We start from the raw sequence: 6,000 nt of genomic DNA, 5'->3' as shown, positions 1-6,000 counted from the left end.
AATGTGAATTGGGTAGTGTCAGGAGATGTGGAAAGGAGCTATATTAATGACATCAGCCAATGTTAATTATTAGTATGGTGTGTTGTATATTTCAATCTTACATGTTCATATTCAATTAAGTTTGATCATGTTGCTCTGCACAGCCTCCTAGTGCCCAGAGGGACGGACAATCTTTCAAGCCAATGGTCCCCAGAAGTTTCCTCTAGAGGGGGTTTTTCCTCTCATGAATGCTGAAGGATGATTCTTTGTGAGTCATGAGGTTTCCACCATCTCGGTCCTCTTTTAGGACAAGCTTGTAAGAGCCACCTGCCAATCTTGATCAATAATTTCCTAATTTTTAAATACAGAGTAATACAAAGTGTAATTTTACTTGTGGCAAAAACACTTTATAAATGTATTTTAAAATAGATATTGCTTGATGTGTTTTTTGTTTATGAATGGCAGCCCTCAGAAGGTGAAGAGATTGTGTGGCCTAGCAAGGTCAGTGAGACCAGAGTGGGTAATGGAAAATAGTACAGTAGTTGGGAGGTTGGAAAGATGAAAGTTATGCCATATATAGTAGAAAGCATAGGTACAGGCATACAATTTGGTGATGCTAAAAATGAGGACATTTAAGGAGAAATCGTGAAAATGGATGGATGATTCTGATATATGAACAAGAATTGGTAAGGAAACATTTCATTTGGATGTCAATTAAGAGATCCTTGAAAGGCAAAATCATTATATCACATATGGGTGATAAATTCTTATGTATTTCTGCTGCTACAGAACCAAGAACATGGTCTTACTCCATATTTGTTGTTACATGCATTTTGCTACTCCTTTACAACAATGTTAAAATGATTTGAATGGAAAATATAAAAAGAGGATCCAGTGACATTTGCAACTGTTTAAAAGAAGCAAAATCTGACCTAAAAATAAGAAGAATATAAAATCTAAAACAAAAATGTTATGGTAAATCTGTGAAACTCACAAAGTATTAAAGACATTGTATTCAGAATTACATAAAATATTAGTCTGAAGCCCACAGTACAGACACTTTGGGAGCGATGTCATAAATTTGGGCAGTGGTAAGCGTCCCAATGACAAACACTTTGTGTACAACTAGGGTCAAGATTTTAAAGGGACTCGTACAATGTACGTGTTTTCTCATATGAGTCTTAAGGAATGAATGTATTCAAATAATTCTAATATAGAACTTTTTGCAATTTCTACAATGGTACTACAGTACTAAGCTGCTTGCCGAGCTCATCATTTACTAAACTTCCATTGTTCTGCTTTCTATTACCCATAATCTCTTTAATGCCTAATATTGAAGTGGCAATGTGTGGGATACAGAGGTGGTATATGATGTCATTTAGGCAGTGTACTCCAGAAATGACACAAAGCTTTCAAATGAGCAGGTGAAATATAAATAATATAAAATGTTATCAAACACATATACTCTAATGTGTATCCCATGTATTGTGTAGTTTAATCCTGGCACTTTAGACACCTTCTCACACCATATAAATAAATAAATAAATAAATAAATATAGTAATAATAATAATGCTCATCAATACATACTTAACTTGTTGATGTTGACCAAGGTGTCCATCGCAGGGAAGTTGATGTCAATGACCACTACTAGTTTTTATAACTGATTAAATCTTTAGTAAATAATAAATTGGCCATGAAAGATTTAAATATATCACCATGAACCTTAAGGTTGAACATATCTGGATCCTTTAATTCCCTGTATTTACTAGAGGTAATATATATGGTAGTGACCCAGCAGTAGTCATAGATTCATAGGCAATAAATGTGTTAATATTTTATGCATATACAGTATTATAGAACTTAAATATGAATTACTTAAATACTATCTAATGTACAGATATTACTAGAAATGTAGGTAATGTTCCAAGACATATATGGAATGTATTTTGCACCCTGCTGTTTTGTTTTTTTGCACTTCTGAAGATAATAAGTGATATTTCTCTTTTATGTGTATGTGTATGCGGTATGGATTTAGGGGGTTGCATTTGCTGTTAAATCTAAACTTGATATAAAAACATAGATATTTTTCGGAAGATATGTTTACAGATTTCAAATGGATTTATCATACATTATGAACAATATAAATAAATTTAAAAGAAAATACAATTTTAGTAATATTCAAAGTGAGGATTTATTAACATATTACAGTAAAATGCATACAGTAGATTATTATTGCTGTTATTATTATAAACTTATTAAAATATTTACCTTTATAATCACAAATTAATAGGCATGCTTAGGAACACTATATAGAAGTTTGTAAAGAGAAAGAACGAGGAGAAAACACAACATTCTCTAAATCATTAAAACCACAATAGGCAATAGGTATATAATGAGGCAGCCATCTCTGTGACCAACTTAAAGAAAATCTAAAGAATATTGTACATTTATTCTTATTATGGTATAAATTAGCAGTCTTTTTACCTAGTTGGTAGATTTAATAATGCATACTGTGGCACTAGTACAAATGTTTATGTTAATTTGTGAATGTTAAACGATGTTTCAGTTGCTCTTTCAGGCAGTAGAATAGTTAGGTACATATTTGACAGTTATTGCTTTAAAATTACAGATCATTAACTCTACTCACAGAAAGCTAGCGTAGAATGAGCCATTAAAAATATCACAGTTGCTATTACAAATAATATTTATGTTGCTTTTAGATTTAGGTACTTCTTATGTATACTTATAAAGTGTGATACTGTAGATAACTTGTATTGAAGAATTGTATTATTGACATCAATATACCTTACTAAATCTCCAATGTCCAAAGAACAAGCCTTTAAATTACTAATACATTTTGTATAAAGGATCAAAGGCACTATAGCAACATAAACTCACAAGAATAATAATTAATCGTGCAAAAAATAATGGAAGACTGAATATCACCATATACAGTATATGGATTATTTTGTTCTTCTTTTAGGTATCCTCTTCAACGATTTTTCTGTAAGGATGGGTATGCATAGAAATAAAAAAATACACAAAAGAAACCATGTGCAGTAATGTCTATATACAATGTCCCGCGTTGCACATGTGAAATAAATAGTGGAATGGTGCCCTGAAAGGAAAAGGTCCTCAATTTTTATCAGAACCAACGAACCAAGACTTAGGAAACAGCCTGGTGAATATACTTTATGTACTCCTATTTGTGGTAAATGGTAGAGATTAGCGTACCCTACTCACTTCAATGAAGAATGGGTAATGCTCATCAAGATTTCTTTTTAAGGTAATGCCCATTCTGGGCCTCACTTCACACAAGTTGTTATAATGTAGTAGAATGTTATATTCAAACTATAAGTATTCACTCAGTTTGAACTGATTTAAATGATAAGATTTATTACTCACAATAACATGTGGTTGGGATCTTCACACCAAGGTTTCTTTATGTAACATTTGGTATTCCTTCCTCAAAGTCCCCAAAAATTATACACCCACACTCCAAAGTATAGAGCATATGATGAAAAAATACACCATTTATTTGATATTTATTCAAAGAAAACAAGTAGGTATATATAAATGAAGAAGCACACAACAATAAAAAATCCAAGTTCTCAAAAAAGGAAAACACTGACACTTTTCGATGAATTCTGATCTTTTTCTATGCCTTGAAAAAGAGCAGAATTGATCGAAATGCGTTGTACCTGAAGGCTGTGATTGCTGGGAAAACAGAGTAAGAGAATTATCTTTGGTTACATTGGAGGTATGCTTGTTTTTTGACATCATGAGGTGAATGTCCGGATGTTCTCTCTAATATAGTAGATTTTCTTTGCCTATGTTTTGCACCTCCCTGGGACACCCAGAGACTGTGATATTGGTTGTTTTCCTTTTTTGAGAACTTTAATTTTTCATTGTTGTGTGCTTACATTAGCAATTCTTGGTTTATATATACTTTTTTTCTGTGAATAAATATCAAATAAATTGTGTATTTTTTCATCATATACACTTTGGAGTGTGGGTGTATAATTTTTGGGGACTTCGAGGAAGGCATACGGAATGTTATATAAAGAAACCTTGATGTGAGGATCCCGACCACGTGTTATTGTGAGTTGAGTGCGTTTATAATCTTTTCATTTAAATCAGTTCAAACTGAGTGAATGCTTATACTGTAGTTGAAAATAACATTCTACTACATTTTAACAACTGAAGTGAGACCCAGAATGGGCATTACCTTAAAAAGAAATCTTGATGTGCATTACCCACTCTTGAGTGAAGTGAGTAGGCTACGCTAATCTCTACTATTTACCATAAACAGGAGTACATAAGGAAATATTCACCAGGCTGTTTCCTAAATCTTGGTTTGTTGGCTCTGATAAAAATTGAGGACCTTTCCCTTTCAGGACACCATTCCACTATTTATTTCATCATGTGGAAAAGCGGGACATTGTATATAGACATTACTGCACATGGTTTCTTTTATGTATATTTTTATTTCTATGTAAACCCATCCTTACAGAAAAATCATTGAAGAGGATCCCTAAAAAAAGAACAAAAGAATCAATATATATGGTGTTATTCATTCTTCCATTATTTTTTACACAATTAATTATTATTGTTGTGAGTTTATGTTGCTATAGCGCCTTTGATCCTATATCCACAATTTATTAGTATTATTCCTGCATTTTTCTGTTGGGGCAGATAAGGGTATAAGATTGTGCTGCTGTAGTATTTGCGCCAAGAATCTTCCCCTACACTCATTTTTTAAAAGCCTTTAAATTAGTAGCAATGACATTCAGATTTGGTGAAAAGTACTTTTGGTCTTGGCACCCAAGCCATGCACTGCATAGCTTTACTGTCCCTGATCATACACTAGAAACATCCGTATGGTATTTCAGTTACTTATCGAGTTTAAATTTCCAGAACAAGTAGGAAGCCAGGCACCAATTTTTAATATACACAGCCGGCTCAAATGCCATGCATCTTGAAGTAAAAATACAAAAATTTGTAGTGCCCCTTAAATAGATGCCACAGTAGTAGTGGCCCTTATACACAATGCCCACAGTAGTGCCTTTTATACACATTATGTCCACAGTAGTGCCTTCTACACATAAAGCCTACATTAGTAGTGCCCTTATACACAATGGGCCTGATTCAGACCCGGCCGCATGCGCTGAGCGCTCGCAACTGGGTCAATGTTGGATCAGAGCGCATGCGCATGACGGATCCGGCTCCATCGTGCACATGTGCGAGACCCGGTTAGTGACGGGCAATCCGTCGCTCCAGGTCTCATACCAAAGGGGGCGTGCTGTCGATGTTGAGTGACAGCATGCCCCCTTTGATGGGCGGGCCGGGAGAGTGGCTGCCCAAAAGGAGGCGTTCCCATGTGAATGCCTCCGTTTGGGGGCGACCCCACTGACATCACGAGTGATGTCAGTGGAGAGATTTCGGCTCTGTTAGAGCCGAAATCTCTCTGGGGCTTGCAGCGACGAGCCCCTTGTGTCTTGACCATCTTCCTGGCCGCTTGCTATAGCTGTGGGTGGTCACCCACAGCTATGCAAGCGGCCAGGACGCCGTTCTAAAAAAAAAATAGCCTGGCCCTGATTCAGAGCGAGTGCTCTGTCAGAGCGTCCGGCTCTGAATCAGGGCCAATGTCCACAGTAGTGCTCTTATACATATAATGCCCACAGTAGTGCCCCTTATACATATAATGCCCACAGTAGTGCCCCTTGTACACATAATGTCTACATTAAAAGTGCCCCTTACACATAATGCCCACAGTAGTGCCCCTCATACATACTACCCACAGTAGTAGTGCCCTATACATATAACGCCCATAGTAGTAGTGCCCCTTATACACATAATGTCCACAGTGGAAGTGCCCTTTATTCACATAATGCACACAGTAGAGCCCCTTAAACACATAATGCACACAGAAATGCTGCCTACACATTATGCCACACAGAAACAGCACTGTACTTTCCTGAAGCCCCAGTCCTGTGCCCACCATCAACTGCCAGCTTCTA

Source organism: Taudactylus pleione, unplaced genomic scaffold (assembly GCF_031769625.1).
Source record: "Taudactylus pleione unplaced genomic scaffold, aTauple2 ptg001990l, whole genome shotgun sequence".
Classification (NCBI taxonomy): Eukaryota; Metazoa; Chordata; class Amphibia; order Anura; family Myobatrachidae; genus Taudactylus; species Taudactylus pleione.
Note: the sequence above shows the minus strand (reverse complement) of the source record.